Here is a 22,204-nt window from a genome sequence, read left to right as displayed (position 1 = left end):
ATATGAAGCTTCCACAGCAAGTGCTTTTACCTCCTGAGACATCTAGTCCTACCATGAGCATTTGAAACCTAATGCTCATTTTAACTCAGGCTGTTTGTTTATACCATGACACTGTCTGCCTTCAAGTTTTATCAACGGACTAAAATTAACCCTCTCATCCCAACCCCACAACAAACAATGCCTTCCCAGTCCCTGTTCCAACCGTGTCCCCAGCTCCGAGGGCTAAGCACATCATCTACCTGGTCTCCAACCTTCTGGTGGCTATGGAAGCTTCAGAGGATGGCAACAGGCACAGGTCCTTTCTGAGTCCTCCGCCTTACCCTTCCTAGGGACTGTCGGGAACCTGCTGTGAACCATTCTCTTCATCTTGTACTTAGGCACTTCTTGAACTGGGACCACCAAGGGTTAGCATCTTCCCTCACTGGTTCCTAGATCTGACTCAGTTGCTGTCTCCTTTTATCCTTTCTCTCCACCCATTCACCTATAGGTTTATAGGCCCTTTTCAGAAAAGAACCTTCCTTTGACCCACTAGCAAAAGGCTCGATGTCCCCAGGGCTGCAGAGGATCTGGCAGAATGTTGCCTTTGGCAACTATCATGGACTGACGGCTGTTTTCCACAAGAAAGTCTGTTCAGGGTGCAAGCTGGCCGATAAACATCACTTCAGCCTGCTAGACTCAGGTGAGAGATAAACCAGAGACCACCCCACCTCTACCTTCGTCCCAACACCCACCTCCACCCCCACCCACTCCGTTTACTGCTCTACTTTATGCTCTCTTCAGGTAATTATGAAAGTAGCAGATGTCTGTCTCTCTGAAATCCCTGTCCCCACCTGGGAGTCTCGGACTCACTCTTCCGTGTTCTCCCGCTGACTGTCACAAAGGAGTTGTTCTCACTCCATCTCCAGTGCAGATTTCACAGTCCTCAGCCACAGCTACCCGTTTTCTGTTTATTCAAGACAGGGTTTCTCTGTGTAGCCCTGGCTGTCCTGGAACTCACTTTGTAGAGCAGGCTGTCCACAAACTCACAGAGATTCGCCTGTCTCTGCCTCCCAGGTGCTGCGAATAAAGACGTGTGCTAGCACTGCCCAGCCACCTTTACCCTGTGGAGCTCTGAGCAAGGATACCTTTAAGGTACCTTTGGCACACACAGCTTAAGAAGCAAGCAGCTGGGGGCTGGAGAGATGGCTCAGTGGTTAAGAGCAGTGCCTTGTCTTCCAAAGGTCCTGAGTTCAATTCCCAGCAACCACATGGTGGCTCACAACCATCTGTAATGAGGTCTGGTGCCCCCTTCTGGCCTGCAGCCATACACACAGACAGAATATTGTATACATAATAAATGAATATTTTTTTTTAAAAAAAGAAGCAAGCAGCTTTTAAAGCGTCAGGGTGGGGAGGTCCTAGACGTTGTCTTGTAATCAGGTCAGGGGTAGTGAGGTCAAGGAAAGACCAGGTCACCCACACAATACTGCACAGAGTGCAGATGGTTTCCTTTGTATGGAAATAGGATACAAAAAGCACAAAGACTGGAGATTTAACCATTCCTTAGTGTGCTATTAAGGCACAATCTCAATATTCAATACTCAAGAGGCAGACGCAGGCAGGACTCTATGAGTTGGGCACTATACCGGATCTATGGTGATTTCTAGGCTGGCCTAAGAAGCTAAATAGTGAAACATTGTCTCTGTTAGGTCTCTTAACTCCTTGTGAGCACACATGGTCTTATTTTATTTCTTTTTTCATTCAGTATCCCCCCAAAAAAGGACAGGAGCTAGTTGTAAATTTAAAATCAAAATCAAAGTTTAAGCTTGATGATAAACTTCTTTGTGTGACAAAAAAAAGCACTCAAAAGACAGAGGCAGGCAGATCTCTGTGAGTTAGAGGCAAGCCTGGTCTACAAGAGTTAGTTCCAGGATAGGAGGACAGGCACCAAAGCTACACAGAGAAACCCTGTCTCAAAAACAAAACAAAACAGAAAAACAAAAACCTTTCTTCAGTGTGTCCCATGTTCCCCAACTCATCTCAAAATATTATACACGTATATGAACATTAAATAATATACTGGAATAAGTGTTTATTTTTAAGAAATCAAGGCAAAAATTTAAAAATTCTAAAAACCAAACGAAAATGAAAGTACCTAAATCATAAAACAAACAGTCCCAAGAAGATGATCATTGATAGTTATGAGTGCTTATGTCTAAATAAGACAGCATTTAAATATATAATTTAATAATGCACCACAAGGAAAACAGGAAAAAGGCTAATGCAAAAGCAGTATCTGGAAATAAATAATAAGGATTAGGGAAGCAGTGAAATGTACTCTAATAGAACATACTAAGAGCCAGATAATGGTGACACACTCCTTTAATCCCAGCACTCGGGAGGCAGGTGGATCTCTGTGGGTTTGAGGTCAGCCTGGTCTACAGAGCAAGTTCCAGGACAGCCAGGCTACACAAAGAAACCCTATCTCAAAAAAAAATAAATAAATAAAACAAAACCCCAAAAACCAAAAGCAGGACAATACAAAGAAAGAATAAAAGAAAAACTTGACTCATTACAATGTATCACAAACCCTTAAACAAAAAAAATTTATATTATAGCAAGAAATATTAAAATTGGAAATTAAGTTTGGGAAATTAAGTCACTCAGTAAGAGAGTCCCTCTAAATTTAAAAAAAAAATCCCCCCCCAATAAAGCATGGGGATATAGTTCAGTGGCAGCATGCTTTCTCAGCAAGTACAAAGCTCTGAGTTGCCTCAGTAGTATCACAAATAGAGGTTAAAAAATGAGATGAAAAAGAGGATGATATAGCAGATACCAATTCACAGGCTCATTAGGAGATATTTTGAAAATCTGTATTTTCAAAAACCAGAGACTCTAGAAGACATTGATAAGTTCCTAGATACATGTGAGCTGTCAAAATTAAATCAAAAGGATATAAAGTACTTCAACATAAGCAATAAAGAAACTCCCAGGAAGCAAAAACAATTTCCAGGTTGGTTTCTCTATGTTCTGTGACCAAAGTGTGTAGTGTCTTAACAATAACTCTTGTGGAGAACCATGGTGTGGTCTGGGAGGAGTTGTCATTAGGAAGTAGGGGTGAGCATGATCAAAATATATTGTATATACCTTTGAAGATCTCAAATAAAAATGTGTGTGTGTGTGTGTGTGTGTGTGCGCAAAACCAGACGGAACAAGTTTACCTCATCCCAGGGATGCAAAACAACACACTTACAAGACCAGTCAGTCAGGATAACTGACGTTAAACAAATAGCAACAACCATTATATTTTGCTAGAAGAAAACTAAACTAGTACCTGGCTGTGGTGGCACACACTTTTAATCCTGGCACTCAGGAGGAGATCTCGGTGAGTTTGAAGCCGGGCCAGCCTGAGCTACATGGAAAAACTCTGCCTTGAAAAAAACAAAAAAATAATTAATTAATTTAAAAAGAAAGAAAGGAAACACTATATGGCCACTACAGAAATTGCTCTTTTGGAAGTTAAATTTCAAAAAAAAAAAAGGAAACCAAAAGGTAATAATAATAAAAGCTAAAACTGTAAAACTACCATGTGAAACAAGTACGCCAGTGAATTTATATGTAAACTTTCTTCATTATTTATATATATTTCACAAGGCGTGTAAGGCACAGTAAATGCCAACCTACAGATGAATGAATAAAGAAAATGATATGTGTGTATGTATACATATATACATACACACACACACACACACACACACACACACACATACACACATATATATAATGGAGTTTTGTCCAGCTATAAAAATAAGTACAAATTTGTAGTAAGCTGGATGGAATAGGAGATCCTCATGTTTGGAGACACAAATCCAGATCCTTCCTTCCTGAAAGTTGAGGCAACTTAAATTACTGTCACACACTAATCAGCCAGTCCTTCCTCTTATTTGGTCAGCTTGGCTATCTCGTAGCCAGTTCTTATTTTTAACTGCCTTATGTTCCCAATTTAGCCGTGTATTTTAATGTTTTTTATTGTGGTGGTGGTGGTGTCCACACTTGGCCATGTTGAACCTTGTGCCTGTGGAGATCAGAGGACATCTTTCGCAAGTCAGTTAGTTCTTTCCTCCTACCATGGGTTCCGGGCACAGAACTCATCATGCCAGGCCCTCCTAGAAGCCGCTTTTTCTCTATAGGCCACCTTCAGAGTACCGGACTACCTCATCCTACCCAGACCTTGTAATTCTACTCATAAACTCCACACGTTCCATACTTGGTTTGAATCACAGTTTGCTTTTACGTCAAGGTCACACCACCCGCCGCCCGCCGGCCTACCAGGCCCATTCACGGACTAAAACAAGTCCACTCTCATCTCCACGCCAAGCAATACTTCCCGTCTCTATTCCCGTCCTAATTCCTGGGATCAAGTGCACCTACCATACACAATCCTCAGCGTGCCGAGGTGCCACCCCTGACAAGCTCCATATTCTTCTTAGGTTCTCTCAGGGACTGGCGCATCTCTGTCTCGTCACTGCAGGTACCTCAGGAACTGAGACAACCAGAGGGGGCGCTACTCTAGTTGTTCCTAGACCTGGCTGGCCCCCTTGCGACACCTTGCGCCTTGGAGTACCACAGCTCTTCAGACCGGGCACGCACAAGCTGGCGTCAGTTAACCCTGAGGCAAAAGTAGCTAGGTTTTCAAGACCTTCTTTCTCTAAGAAAGGAACATCTCACCAGTCCACTAGTAAAGAGGTCCGAGTTCCATAGCTAAAAAAAAAAAAAAAAAAAAATCTGGTTGATTGTAGCCATTGGCAAATCACACAGACAAACAGTTCTTTTGCGTAAGTCTGAGCCTGTTGAGGGGTAGGGCCAGCCGAGACTACCACCTCAGCCTCCTCAGATAAGGATCCAGCCCCTCAGGGATTCAAAGGAGTCCCTCGCCCCACCACCCCTATCTCTCTACTTTGTACTCGTCGGTGACTATGACGACTGGCCGCGCTCAAGTTCTGTGAGGCTTCTTCAGCTTCTCTTGCCTTTTGAAGCTAAGAGAAAGCCCGCGCGCGAAGCCTATCTGTAAGAGGCAGCCTTTGCGCATGCGTCTTATGAAGTCAACGTGGTAGACGAGCCCTTGGGAATGTCCAATGAACAAGACTGGGCTAGTGGGGTCAACAAGAGGTCAAAACTGGTCATTCTGTATCTCAAACTGCTGGTGTTTTCCTCATGGCAAGACTGAGGTACTGACGCAGGGGCCTCAGCGAAATCTTTGAGTAGTTTTCAACTAATTTGTGTTTTAGTATCATATTCTTAAAATATTCTTCACTATTTCTTAACTTTTATTTTTTAAAAAGGAGCCCTCTAATATAAAATTCTGTAGGAGAAGGTCTAGTCTTCCTAGCCGTTTGCACCTGTAAGTATCTCCCCAGTCCCTTTTTATTCAGAATTGAAGGTGTAACTAAGGAGTTCTTTGGCTTGCTAGCATCTTCAAAAGTGGCTAGCCTGAATCATAATAGACTTTGGCACACAGAGTGAGAGGACAGCATATCCTTGCTAGTCCCTAGGGAGGAGAAGTGGACAAAATTCTTTAAACCCCTGAGGTCTGGGTATCACCTGAAGAAAAGGAGGCAAAATAAATATCTTTCAACCCTGGGCATTACAAGACTGAGCCCCTATTCCTTCAACTTGGCCTTAATATGGTCATGGGAGGGTTGGCTAGCTGAGATGCTGACTGCATAAACGGATGGAAAAAGTCTAAGGAACCTGGAGGCATCTTATGGAGGAGTACTGACCAGCAATTGCAATCACTGCTTGCCTTCTATGGAGGATGGGTGTATCTAACTATCTCAGGAATAAAATCCCCTATGTTGAATACTCTTATGAAATATGAGTTTGAATATAATCTGTGTACACATTTCTGTATACTTTAAGCTAGATTAATTACATAGTATTTCTGCTGTATATCATGCAAGATTTATTTCACCATAAATATTTAGGTACTTTCAAATACAATTATCAGTGGATTTAAAAAAACACAGGCAAACATTGTGATTATAGAATTGCATAACAAAAAACTTTATTATAGGTATCTGTGACGTAAATAATTTCTGTGTAAGAATAAAAATGTGCCTTCTGAACACTATTTAAAAGGCTAATACATAACTCTTCTATTCCAAACATACAGTAAATATTTTCTATGAAAAATAAAAACATTTCAAAGAAACTTTTACCCAGGCAGTAGTAGCACATACTCTTAATACCAGCACTCAGGAGGCAGAGGCAAAAGGATCCCTGTGAGTCTGAAACCAGCCTGAGTAAGTTCCAAGAAATTCAGGACTACACAGAGAAACCCTGTCTTGAAAATCAAAACAAACAAACAAAAAAAATTAATGACCTTTTAAGCTATTTTCCGTTCCATACAAGTAGAGGAATAGTGTTTCAAGATCAGTGCTTCTCAACCTTCCTAATGCTGTGACCCTTTAATACAGCCCCAACCTTAAACATATTTTTATTAGTACTTCCTGTCATTTTGCTACTGTTATGAATCGTAATATAAATATCTGTGTTTTCCTATGGTCTCAGACGACTCCTGTGAAAGGGTCATTTGAGCCTCCTCCCTAGTAGGGTCACAACCCATACATAGGTTGACAAGCACTTATAAGCCTTTTTCATGATCGTATCCAATTTTTTTTTTCATTTTTCCCCAACATAATATGTTTATTGGTTATTTTGAAATTTCACAGTATGCACCCTGATCACAATCCCAGGTCTGATTCCCACCCTTATGACCTCCCCCATCCCCATAAAAAGAAGGAAAAAAAAGTTCGATTTGTGTTGTTCATATACTCACTGGAGCATGGCCAAACTCCCAGGGCCATCTCCTTAAAGAAAATGGAGTCCTACCTCCCCACCCTCTGCCAGAAGCCATCAATTACGGACAGCTACAGTTCAGCATCCTTATTACAATTTTTTGGACTTCTCTTCAATGAATTTCTTTCTAGGCTGTTTCTTCTGGGGGTAGGGATTGTCACAAAAGCCTTCTATATCCCTCTTTCTCAACTGTGAGTGTGTAGTCATCAATACCATTGCAAAAGTACCTTCCTTACCCTTGGCAGTGAGAGGGACCACGAATATCCACATGGCCTCCAGCATTGGCATGGCCCACAGATGTCAGCATGGTCTCCAGTGGTGGTACAGACCATGGACATTAGAACAGTCCTCTGCCACAGCACAAGCCGTGGCCCCCCGTGATAGTACAGGTCAAGGACAACAGTGTGGTTTCTGGAAGCCATGGATTCAGTGGCATCGTAGTCCAAGGACATCAAAATGGCATCTGGGTCAACACAGGTCACAGATCCAATATGGTTCCTGGCAGCAGCTCAGTCCATGGACATCAGCACAGATTCAGACGTCAGCACGGACCATGGACAGATGCACTGCCTTCAGTGGTAGCCAGGGCCACAAACACTAACATAAACCCATGGACCCAAACATGGCCCTTAGCAGTATAATAAACCACAAACACTACGTCAACATGGCCTCAGGTGACTACACAGGCCATTTCTTCAACCTGGCCCCCAGCAGCAGCATGTTTACTTGTTTTGGTTTGTGTGACAAACAACGGGTTCCAATGTGATGTTTTAATACATTTTCATTGTTGATACTTTGTTCATTTTCATTTGTCTTCCTAGCTCTTTCTTCCTCATGTTTCCCCCTTTTACCTTCCAAATAGTCCTTTTGCTTTCATGTATGTGTGCATATGAGAGAAAACATGCTATTTTTGTGTTTAGTTACTCCTACTTTATACCTAACTGCTTCTCCCAAAGGAGATAAGAGCTTGGCCAATGAGTTAAGAAATCCAGTGGTCCTACTGAAAAGTTCACTGTGAGAAGTCAATGTATTTCCACATCTGACTGCGATAAATCAGTAAAGAAGAATCAGGTTTGTAATCAGGATTAACGTTTCCCTTACAATAGGGAGATTCAGAAGGCACTGTTTAAGCGTTGAAAATATTACCTTGCATTCAGTAAAATGTTGATCAGTATATTACAGTGATAACGGCCTTTGCAAATCTTACATGAGCTCAGTAAAATAGTAATTACACTTCAAATTTCCATTGTTGTTTTAGGATTTATGTTTTTTTTTTACTAGCTGAGTATTCCATGAAGCCAGGTACCTCATACCTCCATGTCCACACTGTGAGCCTCCTCAAATTTCAGCATATGGGTAAAGTGATTTGTTTTTATATTGCCCGTCATGACTAGCAATTTATCATTCCATTACGGATCATTTTCTTCCCCAGAATTTTATTGGTCACGGGAGGAAATCTAATAACTATATTCCTTGCCAAAGTTCACTTACTTACTAAAAAGAAAAGACTTCTGACACACACAGTTCATTTCTAACCAATGAAATTAATTTGGTATTAGGATGTTGTGTGAATGACAATTAGAAATGAAAGTTGGCTGTTGGAAGGTACAGGAAGAATGAATGAAGTGGACCACAAGGCTTCCTTTTATGGGTAAAAGGCAGATAACAGGTAGTAAACCTGACAATAAGGCTAGTCAGAAATGTATGGCCATTGTGAATAACATGTAGAGCAAGCTGTCCCATCATAGGCCCACTATCTCTGCTGTAATTGATGCTCAGTGGAATCTGGGGCTGGACATGTCCATACTGCAACTCAGAGTTTGGCCAATGTGTCAAGTAGAATAGGAATCAGTGATGGAGTGGAAGGACCTGTTGGTTAAACCCAAAGTGAGGCTGAGCGGTGGTGGCACGCCTTTGATCCCAGCACTGGGGAGGCAGAGGCAGGTGGATCTCTGTGAGACTGAGGACAGCCTGGTCTACAGAGTATGTTCCAGGACAGCCAGGACTGTTACACAGAAAAACCTTGTCTCGGAAAAAAAAAAAAATCCAGAGTGTGGAAAGGTAGGGTTTACCACGATTGGTTCTACTTCTCTGCAGTCCTTGGATTCCCTAAAATGCCCTTCTGGATAACTGCACCGACAAGAAGGGGCTGTAAATGTGGATGCAGTAGAAAGCGCTCAGCTCTATCATCACTGGGAACACTTTCCACCGTCCCTGTAGAAACGTTGCAGGGATCAAACCTTTTTAGTCCTTCTTCAATGTTACTTCCATGGGTAATGAAGAGCCTGAATTTTAATGCAATAGTTCGGTAGTAAGTCCAAATAAATGCTAAATATGACCTTTTTGGAAGCATCCCTGTGACTGTTGCTGGAAGCATGAACCCACTTTAAAGAAGATGCCGAGGACTTGGAGAAAGGTGGCTCAGCAGTTAAGAACACACACTGCTCTTAAAGAAGATCCAAGTTTGGGTCTCAGCACCCAAGTTAGGCAACTGACAAGAGCTTGTAACTCCCATTCCAAGGGATCTGAAGCCATCTGCTGACCTCCACAGACACCACACAACACATGCATGTGAACACACACAGACACATGCTTTAAAAAGCAAAATAAGAGCTGGGTGGTGGCGGCTCATGACTTTAATCCCAGCACTCGGAGGCAGAGACAGGCAGATCTCTGTGAGTTCAAGGCCAGCCTGATCTTCTGGAGTTAGTTCCAGGACAGGTTCCAAAGCTACAGACAGGTCTTGAAAAACCAAAGTAAATAGAGTAGATAGATATTTTTTAAAAAGAAGAAGTGTGACTATTCAAAACTACACTAAAGCTGGCTCTTAGCGATAGAGGAAACAGCACTGCATATTGCGTTGATTATCCTTGTTTTCCATAGCCAGGAGTGGACTGTTCACTGCCAGTGGCCTGGTTTCTATGGAGACAAAGCATTTTATCTCTAACGTTGAGTCTTTTTATACCATGCCTAATGTTTATTTGTTCACAAACCATCCTTCCCTAACATCTACTCTGTTTGTTCAGTTTAGTGCTTATCTAGGGCCCATCTTCCCTTCCCTTTTCTTTATGACATGATATGCTGTGTCCAGCACACTGCGTCCACAGTGAAATGTTCAATAGATATTTCCAGAATCTCTTCCAGGGAGTACTAGAGTCAGTCACATGAGAGAAGGAAGGACTGCAAAAGTTGGGCTTTTTGAGGTGTGTGTTTTTCTACTAATCTATCAACAAACAAAATAGGTGACACGTTAGTAAGCTCAATAATTGACTCAAGTAGAAATAGTACTTACTTTTGGCTGTTTTTCTTTTTCTAATCACTCAGTCTCTAAGAATGAACTTATTTTGCCTGTCATTAGAAACACGGTTGCTTAAAACAAAGTGGAGCCGTTTTGCACATTAGCTTCTTTCGGTTACATTATGGGAGAAGCACAGCTCATTTTTATTTATTTAGCAGAAAAACACAGAGCCCCTTGCAAGAAGGAACTTACCCATGGAGAAGGTTCTTAGAATGTTGAACTTGTGTGTTCAATGGGAAACTCCTTGCTTCCCATCAAGAGAGCATGTACTCTGGTGGACCCAGGTGAATGTATCCCAGGAAGAATGTTATTTCTTTTTTCTTTCTTTCTTTCTTTTTGTTTTGGTTTTATTTTGTTTTTTGAGACAGGATTTCTCAGTGTCGTCCTGAATGTCCTAGAACTAGCTCTGTAGACCAGGCTAGCCTTGAACTCACAGAGGTCCACCTGTCTCTGCTTCCCAAGTGCTGGGGTTAAAGGCGTGCGCCACCACCGCCCAGCCTGGAAGAATGCTATTTCAAAGCTTTAGCATCATTGAAAAGTGTCAGTGAGTACACTCCAGCTCCGGGATTCATAATTCCTCCTTAATCCTAGGATCTAATAAACAGCATTCAGTTTGGCTTTGCCTTAGAAGTGTAGTGACCCCCCGTACCATCTATTAGTTCCTGCTCAGTTTTCTAATAAAGGGAGACAGTAGGAGTGAATTTCTTGAGTTTAGGACTTCACTCAGTGGTCCAGTCCATAGATTCTTACTAACGGCATGTTATTTACCCCAGAATGTTCTAAGCACTAGAGTAGAGCACATAACCTCAGGCCCCCGGAGAATGGAACTTCTGGCACTGCATGCCTGGGCTTGTTGAGCCCAGGGGCGTCTTGTCCTATGAGATGAACAGCGAGAAGTAAATAGCCCTGGAAGTTCCAGGTACTTGTAAAAGCTGACATTCCTATGAAGCCTCCTGTTTGTGGGAATCGGAGAAAACTACCCATATAGTTGGGAAAGATGTGTGGGCCAGGTGACTTCCCACCTGCCTGAGCTGATGTGGAAAATGCTTCTTTGGAAGCAACGGCAAATGTTCCCAACCCAATCATCTGTGATTCAAATCTGTTTGGCAGATGTCTTCCTGGGCCTGAGGGAGAACAGCATTTAGAGCGTAGATGAGGGTTTTTTTTTTAAACTCTTCCAACACAAAAGCCCACAGTCCATTTGCTTTCATAGAATAGGCACAATAGAGCTTAACTTGAGCATTTTGGGTCGAGAATTCACAGGCCAACTGTGAGGCTCTTTCCCATAATTTGAGATGCAGGGTCCTTAACATCGTGTCATGTTCAAGCAGAGTGTCACACTGGTCTTCCTGGGTGACACATGGATTCACAGAGCAGAAAGTTGTGTTGTGGGCTACAAACAAGAAAAAATGTGGCATGAAATTCTCAGGCCCTGCTACCACAAAGGCCTCAGTAATCAAAAGTAGTTTCCAATTGGCATGCTGGAAATACATGTTGATGAGCAGGTATGGTGGGTGCTCCTGTGTTCATTTCATTGCATGTGCTGATAAAAAGGAAAGAAATCAATGATCTTGTGCAGGGGTTAGTAAATTCTGAAGTGCATCTGTTCCCTGTTGTCTTATAAACAGCTTATTGATGCCTAACTCATGCCACGTGGAATTACTTGCTCAGAGCATACCATGGAATGATTTCTTTCTTTCTTTCTTTCTTTTTTTCTTTCTCTCTCTCTCTCTCTTTCTTTTCGTTTTTTTTTTCGAGATAGTATTTCTCTGTAGCTTTGGAGCCTGTCCTGGAACTAGCTCTTGTAGACCAGGCTGGTCTCGAACTCACAAAGATCTGCCTGCCTCTGCCACCCAAGTGCTGGGATTAAAGGCATGCGCCACCACCATCCAGCTATTATTTCTAATATATTGACTTTATTCTGAAATTATCATCTCTGTGAGAAATGAGATAACAAATTTAAGAGACGAGTGGAAATGAAACTGTTTTAAATGCACCATTCTGCAGAAAGGGACGTCAAGATAGAGAAAAGGCAAAAGTAGCTGAGATTCTGATTTGGCACCAAGTAGTGATTTTTGAACCCCTACCACCAGAAATTCCCACCCTCTTTTTCTCTGAGGTGGCCCTTCTGAGAATGACAGTCTAGCATAACTTCCTTTCAAATTCCCCATCCTATTGGTTTAGGAGTCAAAGGCTTATCTAACAAATAATGGGGGACTTGCGACAATCCCTATCTCTGACTACGGGCTCAGTTACATGACACACTGCTTGGAATTTACTGACTCTCAGTTTTGAGACAAGCAGGCTCCGGTGCCAGCTTAGAGGAGATGGGGGAGGGGCTAATGCTTCCTGCATATCTATAACTGGGATGAGTTCTAATCACACCTCATATTGAACATGGGCCCTATTTTTTACTCTCTGACAATCAACGACCAATTTTACACCTTCTCACTTTCCTTCACAAAGCATAATAACCACTAGTTGGCAGTTGCTGTCGTTGCTGTTTGTCAATCAATTTTATTGTATTATAACAGCATCCTTAAATTTCTTATTGTCTGTGGCTACTCTAGCAAGACAAGAGAAAAGGTATGTGTTCATAGCAGAAGCTGCATGGCTCCCAAAATAATCTGTAACTACTCATGCCACCAGTCAGTTTAACTTACCCTCCTGTGCTCTTTCTCTCCAAATTTCAGGAAAATAGATGGTACTAGAAAACACACTGAGTGAGGTAACCATACCAGAAAGACAAGTGCTACATGCACCCCCATCTGTGGTTCATAGCTCCAAATATTCTAATTTTAGTATAGAGCCTGGAGTAACAAACATAAGCTCCAAATATTCAAATTTTAGTATATAGCCTGGAGTAACATAGAAACCAGGAAAATAGAGACCGTGAATGGGCGGCTCTAGAGAGGGGGATAGGGGGGAATGGCAAAAAGAAGCACGGAGGGGGCTTTGTGTGGGGAGGGGGATGAGGAGACAATAGTGAATAAGAAGGAGAGAAGAAAAGAATTTTTTACAAGCCACTGAGGGGGTTGGAGAAATGACGCAACAATTAAGAGCAGGGACTGCTCTTCCAAGTAACCCAGCACCTACATGGTATCTTACAACTGCCCTGTAACTCCAGGTCTATGGGGATCTGACATCCTTTTATGGCTTCTGTGGGTAGGCACACATATGGTATACAGGCACACTGAAATTATAATTAAAAATTTTAAAATAGTAAGGATGCTTGAAAAGGACAGGGGGAATCATTATTTATACTTACCTAAAATCACATATAATGCATATTAATATATAATTATGCATATATATTTTAATGAAATTATGCCTCTTGGGATAACAATACACCCCAAGGCCATAGATTATCTAATAAAATACCTAGTAACAAAAATGAGAAGCTTCTTTTCAAGTTGTTGGTCAAGAGAGTTCAAGAGACTCTCCAAAACAATATAGCCAATTGCAATTTTCTTTGCTTGACTCCTAGAAGTTGAAGGTTGAGTGCCTATAGCTAAAGATATATACTTTGGACACAGGACTTAGATTTGAACTGGAACTAACTTGAAAGCCTCCTCCCTGATGACTAGCTTTCATAGCACTGAAGAGAAGAAATATTAACAAGGTTTAACATTCATTAAAATATCATTTGAAAGTGTTCACTAATAAGCTTACTCAGAAAATGTTAAATTAGATAGAAATAAGAAATTTAGTTAAGGGTCTCTGCCTCAATCATTTCTCAAATATAATTTTGAGAGATAGTTTACTGACCATATCTAGACAATGTAGGATAAAGGAAATAGTTCTACTTCTGACTTAATTAGTGTTTAAGTTTGCTGAACTTTTGTTTTCTACGAACCTGTTAGGGATGCTTGTTCATGGAAAGCCCTTTCTTACAGTTACTTTTCTATTTCCGTGGAGAGACTCTGTGACCAAAACAACTTATAAAAGAAAGCATTTAATTGGGGCTTAAAGTACCAGAGAGTGAGTCCATTATTGCAAAAAACATGGCAGCAGTTAGGCCACAGGCCAGCCTGGTGCTGGAGAAGTAGCTTAGAGCTTACATCAGTTCGATTCACATTCACAAAACACAAAGGGAGGGAGAGAAAGAACACTAACTGGGCCTGGTGTGGGCTTTTGAGACCTCGAAGTCCATATGGCATTACCTTCTCTAAGACCACAGGCCACAGCTCCTAGCCTTTCCAAAACAGTTCCACCAACCATGGCAGACACATTCAAATATATAGAAGCCTACTGGGGAGCATTAACATACAAAGCATCGCAAGCCCCTGTTGTTTTTTGTTTGGTTTTGTGACAAGATCTCTCCACATAGCTCTGGCTGTTCTGATGCTTTTTGTTGGACTCTTATGGCACCCACACCTATGTGTGAGTGTCCTCCTGCTCCCCCCCACACAAAAAATGAAGAAGGAAAATTTTTTTTTAAATAATAACAATTTAAAAATTAAGCCAGGCAGTGGTGGTGCACACCTTTAATTCCAGCACTCAGGAGGCAGAGGTAGGATGATCTCTGTGAGTTTGAGGCCAGCCTGGTCTACAAAGCAAGTTCCAGGACAGTCAGTGCTATATACAGAAACCCTGTCTCAAAAACCAAAAGAGTGAAAAAGAGGAGAATGTGAGTATACACACATGCATACAGCTCTGGCTGTCCTGAAACTCACTCTGTAGGCCTCTGCCTCCCCAGTGCTGGGACTGAAGGCGTGAGCCACCATACTCAGCTAATATTCCTGCTTCTTTCTCCAGAGTGCTGAGATTCCAAGATTTTGCCACTCCCCCTGCTAAAGGAGTTCGTGAATTATAAACCATACCTGGGGCCGAGGGGTTCAAACCTAGGCACTTGGGGAGGGCATTTAAACACTTCATAAAATGCTATCACAGGATGTGAGTAACGGCAAAACTTGAATTTAGCTACTTACTCCCTATTAGAAAGGACAGATCCAGGGAGTCTGTGGAGGGGTGGACATTTTGTAAGTTTTTGGCAGCTGGGTGTAGTGTTGGACATGTATATATTAGATACGAACATATAAAAATATGTTTCTGAGAAGAGTACTGACTTTTGTTAGATTCTGAAAAGCAGGGCACCAATTGAACCCTCTTGTCAACACTGCTGTGTCTCCTTTGTCACCGAGTCCCCTCCTCTGTTGCAGGTGGCTTCCCTGTTGAACACCCAGCAAAACAGCTGAGACCTGAGACCCCAGGCCCTCAACAAGCTGTAAGCAGCCAGCCAAGGGGCACAATGGCTGCACCCAGAAAATCTGGCATGCAGGTCCCCTCATCGTGCCACCAGGGCCCTCAGCCTCAAGAGCGTGACACACCCTGGGAAGCCTTCCACAGGCGCTTCAGTCAGTTCCAGTATGAAGAAGCAGCCGGGCCTCGGGACGCCTTCTGCCGACTCTGGGAGCTTTGCTATCAATGGCTGAAGCTGTTGGTGACGGAGAAATTCCTGCAAATTCTACCTGCAGACATGGAGAGCAGCACCAGCATGCGCAGCCTGGAGACTAGAGAACGACTTTTCACCCTGATAGAAGAGCTGCGGAGAGACAACCGGGAAGCAGAAAACAATGTGAGAACTTCTGGCTTCGTTGTTCTCAGACCAAAACAAATGCCCAGGCAGTTGCATCAAGACGAGTCATTCTGTCCATGCCATTCCACAGCCCCTACCCTTCCCCAGAGTCCTTTTCAACGGTGTTTTTTGTAGAAGTCAGCTGGACGCCGCATAGGGGCCATAGGTTAGGCCCCGTACCTGACCACCGCCCTCTCTACAAAACATCTTTGGGTTTCACATCCATGGCTGACAGGATAAAATGTTCACCTGCTGTTTTTCTGCTCATAATTACTATGCTTGGAGAACTCAGGAATTCAGGCCAGTGTCCCAGGGCCATGAGCATTCTTGCCTCTTGTCATATGAACTCTCCAAGTGGCAAAAAAGTCTTGGTAAAGAGAAGGCTTATAAGCAACATGTTGTTCCAGCAACTTCACAACTGCATGTTTCTGAGACAACCAAGTCCTTCTCAAATGGGCAGAACTATCTGGTTTCTACCTGATCAACAGGATTCTTTCGCTAGATTCTTTCACTCCAGGTGGCCATTTGAGGAGGACACTCCATATTCGGAGAACCTAGGAATGGCTCCGTGTTGTGAGTGATGCACCCCGCCCCTGGCCCATTAAATTCCAGCAACAATTACAAGCATATGGTGAAAATCCTCATGGGGGAGGCAGTTTTGCCTTCTGTTCAGAACCACCGCTTGAAGCTTCATCGACAGAAGGCATCAATGAACACAGGGCAGTGTCCCTGGGAGGAAATAGCAGGAGCTCTCATGCTGTGTGGGGCTTGAGGCCAGAGCTGCTCTGTAGGAGCGGTTGGCTTCAGGGTAGGTGGTGGCCTGCACAGGAGGCTGCCAAAGGCTTCTGTCTAAGGATGGAACGAGTGAGTGGCTCTCCCTCCCTTCTCTGTCATCTCAAGTTTATTAATTATATAAGATACTGTCTTCAGTGGCCTGGCTATGTCCTGCTAGGCACAGGAGCCAAAAGTTGCTCCTGGTTCTTGAGCATTTAGAATATGACCAGTGCAACTGGAAATCAGCTGTGAGTGTGAAAAGCATAGGAACAGAAAGAACTTCTTTGGATGAAGGGAGCGGCTCTCCCTCCATCCCCTGAACAAACTGCAGAGTATTGAGAAAAAAAGAAGTCCAAGTTACAAGATATAAACTCCTGGTGGATGCACAATAAGCACATAGGATCCAGGAGCTGGTTCCTTATTCGCATCATGACACTTAGTAATCCAATAAAGCATTATGAGCCCCTGTAAAGAACATCCAACTCGTAAGCCTCCTGGGACCATAGTCATTAGTGCCTATGCTAGGCTCATGCTTGCAACAACTGCCCAGGTGCCATCTATTACAGCACTGACTGGTTGAAGTTGAGGCTAAAGGGAAGAGAGCACAGTCCCAGCAGACGCAGACATGGGGACATGCTTTCTCATCCATATGAGGGTTCCTCAGTCATCACTGTGTAACACTGGAGAAGGGCAAGCACCTGTTTTCTGCTTTGCTCCCAGAGTTCCATTTAGCCAAAGAATACAAACAACTGGAACTTCGTGGTGAAGAACCCCCCTAACAGCTGTTGACTGACTAAGGTTTAGTGGGCAGTCGCATGTTACTGCACATCAAGTGAGATATACTCACGAGAAACCATTTATACGCCAATACTGTCAGAAAAGCTATAAACACAAATCCAGCCTGCTGAGACACGTAAAAATCCACACAAGAGTGAATGAGTACAAGCAAAGCCAGGGTTCTCAGGGCCCCACGTATAGCTCAATGCCTTCTCCATCTGCCACATGCTACGGTATGGTTCATGAGTCGGCAAGGACCTGGAGACTGAAACACACCACAGAGAGAGAGAGAGAGAGAGAGAGAGAGAGAGAGAGAGAGAGAGAGAGAGAGGGAGGGAGAGAGAGAGAGAAACACGGGTAATGCCAAGAATGCCACATTTTAAAATTTATTTATTAGATTTTTTTTAAAAAAATACTAATACAAATTCCCACTCCCTCCCTTCCTCCCACTCCCTCCACACACCCTCCCACACCACCCCCTCTAACCCTGAGAGGGTAAGGAACATTGCTTTGTGGAAGGTCCAAGGCCCTCCCTACTACATCTAGGTTGAGGAAGGTATACATACAAAGAGAAAAGGATCTCAAAAAGCCAGTATATGCAGTAAGGATAAATCCTGGTGCCACTGCCAGTGACCCCTCAGTCTGCCCCAGCCATACAACTGTCAACCACATTTAGAGGGACTAGCTTGGTCCTATGCTTGTTCCTTCCCAGTCCAGCTGGAGTTGATGAGCTCCTATTAGCTCAGGCAAACTATCTCAGTGGATGAACCCATCATGGTCCTGACCTCTTTGCTTGTATTCTCACTCCTTCCACTCTTCAACTGGACCTTGGGCGCTCAATCCGTGCTCTGATGTGGGTCTCTGCTTCTGCCTCCATCAGTTGCTGGATGAAGGTTCTATGTTGATATTTAAGATATAAATCAGTCTGACTACAGGGCAAGGCCAGTTCGGGTACCCTCTCCTCTATTGCTTAGAGTCTTAGCTGGGATCATCCTTGTGGATTTCTGGGAATTTTTCTAGAGCCAGGTTTCCTGCTAACCCCATAATGGCTCCCTCGATCAAGATATCTCCTTCCTTGCTCTCAGCTCTGTCTTTCCTCCATTTCGACCATCCCATTCCCTCAAATTCTTCTCAACCCCACATTCTCCCCTTCTCTTCCCCTTCTCCCCTTCCTTCTATCCCCTGCCCCCATGCTCCCAATTTTGTCAGGCTATCTTGTCTGTTTCCAATTTCCAGGTGGATCTATATATGTTTTTCTTTGGGTTCACCTTATTACTTAGCTTCTCTAGGTTCATGAAGTATAGGCTCAATATCCTTTGTTTATAGATAGAATCCACTTATGATTGAGTACATACCATATTCATTTTGGGGGGCTTGGGTTACCTCACTCAGGATAGTGTTCTCTAATTTCATCCCTTTGCATGATATCATTGTTTTTTTTTATTTTTACCACTGACTAGTACTCTAATGTGTAAATGTGCCACACCTTTTTTTTATGACACACTTTCTTTATCCGTTCTTCAGTTGAGGGGCATCTAGGTTGTTTCCAGGTTCTGGCTATTACAAATAATGCTGCTATGAACATAGTTGAACAAATGCTTTTGTAGTATGATTGAGCATCTTTTGCGCAGCTTATATAGGGTCTCCTTGACTAATGGCCACACCCTAACTCTCAGCTGCAAGCCTATCAGAAACCATTCCCCTGCATCAGGAACTCCTGAGGATCTCCTGCTTAGCGCAGCTCCAAAACAGGTTGTTTCCTCAGACCAGCTGCAAGAATAGGAAAACAAGTTGTTTTACTTCAGAAGGCGGGGGGGTCACAGGAAATTCAGGGTCTAGGGGTCCACAGTCCCCAACACCCATGAACAATGCAAACCAATAGCTCACCCACCTGCAAGTTTCACCGCACAACTCCCCAAGCTGTGTTGATGAAAGCTAGATCCCCTAATGAGGGCACGCTGCCTCATAAGAGCCTCTGGGCTGTCTTGGGAGGATAGTGCTGGGTGAACTTATTTCAGAGTGGAGCTTTGCTTTTAGCTAGATGCAAAACCTGCCTTCCAAGGATTCCTAATGCTAGAGAGCCACCTACTCCCCACCTTCTGCATGTGATTTTCTGGGCCTGGTAAGATCTTGTTTCACCTTAATATGTATATTGCTTGTTCCCAAGCCAGCAAATTGTAAGCAAAAGTGATGAGCACACATATATCATAGTGTCCCCAGCACTGGGGAGGCCAGAGGTAGACGGAACTCTGTGAGTTCAAGGTCACTCTGGGCCACTCTGGATTGGTTGATCCAGTGTCAAAGAGAAACAGAGACAGGCAATAGTGCCTCACACCTTTAATCCCAGCACTTGGAAGGCAGAGGCAGGCCTGCCTGGTCTACAGAGTGAGTTCCAGGACTAAACACAGAAACTGTGTCTTGAAAAACGAAAAAGAAAAAAGGAGGGAGGAGAGAGAGAGAGAGAGAGAGAGAGAGAGAGAGAGAGAGCCTGGTCTACAAGAGCTAGTTCCAGGACAGGCTCCAAAGCTACAGAGAAACTCTGTCTCAAAAGAAAGAAAGAAAGAAAGAAAGAAAGAAAGAAAGAAAGAAAGGAAATGGCATGAGATTCAGTCTCATATTCTTTGCACTTTCTCAGTCCTGATCTGGGTTAAATATTCTCCAAAATAATGAGAACTCACACCTCAGACTGGACGCCTGGACCAATTCCTGCTTCTTTTCTAGTATTTTATGCCACATGTGCCTCTCTTTAGCTTTCATGCTTAGTTGTGACAGGATGTAATGGCATTTTATTTGTGTTTTAATAACTAAAGCTTGTCTGAAGATCAAAAATTAAACCAGTCACACTGGCCAGCCTTACAGACCAGGCAGCAATGACAAACACCTTTAATCCCAGTAGCCACACTAGCTTGCCATCAAAACCAGGCAGTAGTGGTGCACGCCCTTAATCTCAGAACTAGAGAAGATTATCAAACGGGAGGAGACAGCTCTCAGTCTCATTCTGAGATTCCTGGAGGAAGGACGCCATTTTCAGATTGAGGTCAAGGTAAGAGCCAGTGGCTGGCTGCTTTGCTTTGGTCTTCAGTTTGAATCCCAATTTCTGTCTCTGGGTTTTTATTAATCGTGCTTCACCAGACCTTCCTTCCTTCCTTCCTTCCTTTCATTTTTTTTCAAGACAGGGTTTTTCTGTGCAACAGCCCTAGCTATCCTGAAACTCTCTTTGTAGACCAGGCTGGCCTCAAACTCAGAGATCTGCCTTCCTCTGCCTCCCAAATGCTGGGAATAAAGGCCTGTGCCACCGTCACTTGACTTTTTGTTAACAGGGATTTTCTTACCAGTCTCATCATTTATGGATATGAGACTAAGGTCTAAGTAAGCCGATAGACTTAAGTACAGCATTATAAATGTCAGCAATTGGAACACATTGCCTTATGTTAGCAATTGTATTCCTAACCCAGTCCAGGAAATGGAGAAATGTTTAAATAGCAAGTTGATTTTCAAAGCAAGGGAACAATCTTACTATGTATGGACTACTATGGACTAGCAATGAACTTGCGCACATTACGTGCCAGTACATGCCGTTAGTGTCCTAACTCATGTTCCAGTTAGACATGAAGCTCACATTCTCGTCAGTGCCTCTTAATGAAAATGCAATTTCTTGCCTGGGGACAGATAGTCATCTCAGCCATCAGCAACACTGGAGTCTGGCTGAAGGTCGGTGCATCTGTAGGCTTGGGATTCCATGGTCTTAGACGTGACACAGAACTGTGACTCACCAGAGGACCAGAAGCAGTGCTTCAGGCTAATGCTTTGGAGACGGGGCCCCACTCTGTCCACAGGCAGACCTCAGGGTCCCCAGTTCCAGTAAGAACTGGAATTAAGCTCATGTATAAAACAAGGGCAGTCCGCCTTAGCACTCAGGCAGTCTGTCTTAGCACTCTGGGAGTACAGTACATGCTGATTTTCTCAAAGTCAGATGATGGCAGACTGACCAGGGACACAAATTTAGTGTCTCTCCTGTGAATACAAGTGATTCTATAGGCAAGAACTTGCCTATCAGCCACAGAATAGAGACCAGCTCTTGAGAGTCAAGAGCCCTTTCCCTTTGCTACTGTGAGTATCTGGAGCTTTCCCTTATCCCCCAAGAAGTTTTGTGGGGTTTTTTTTAGGTTTTTTTTTTTATTTTGTTTTTCAAGACAGGGTTTCTCTGTAGCTTTGGAGCCTGTCCTGAAACTAGTTCTTCTAAACCATGCTGGTCTTGAAATCATAGAGATCCTTCTGCCTCTGTCTCCCAAGTGCTGGCATTAAAGGCATGTGCCACCACCACCCGGCTTCCCGAGAACTTTTGTTTGAGAATGGCGAGAAACATGGGGAAGGGGAAACAACACCACCAAGGAGGACAACTTTCAAGGAAGTAAAAAAAGCCAACAGGAACAGCTTAAGGCCAAGGTCAGTGGTGACCAGCAGCGTGAGGAGTGGAAAGAACCTGAGTATTCACTGGAAGACAGTTACTGAGTATGGTTTTGACTCCATCCCAGTAAATCCTTACAAACACCCAAAGGTGAAGGCGTTTGCCTTGCAGAAGACAGACCTAAGGACAATAGATTTATGTATGGAAGCCATCCAGGGCTGGGATAGAAACCAGAACACGTTTTACTTAAAGCTGTTTCTGCAACGACTTTCTACTAATTAAATGATAGCATCCATCTTGCCACAGTGCAGCGGGATTGGTGTTTATCAGTTCAGTTAATTTGTTTATAATGAACATAGTTGCTATAATTTCTGTGAATGTTTTTTCTCCAGCTAACAGAGGAGCCAGATCCCGAGGGAGCAGTACTGATCTGGGAGTGAGGGTAAGAAGGGAGAGGGAAAGTTTCATTCACTTTCCATCTGTTTCCTCTACGTCCTGGGATCTGATTGGTTAAAAAGTCATGATGTCTCAC

This window comes from Microtus oregoni, unplaced genomic scaffold (assembly GCF_018167655.1).
Source record: "Microtus oregoni isolate MIOR12 unplaced genomic scaffold, Mior012 000052F_ref0000163, whole genome shotgun sequence".
NCBI classification, from domain to species: domain Eukaryota; kingdom Metazoa; phylum Chordata; class Mammalia; order Rodentia; family Cricetidae; genus Microtus; species Microtus oregoni.
The sequence above is the reverse complement of the archived record's forward strand: the minus strand, read 5'-3'. Positions refer to the sequence as shown.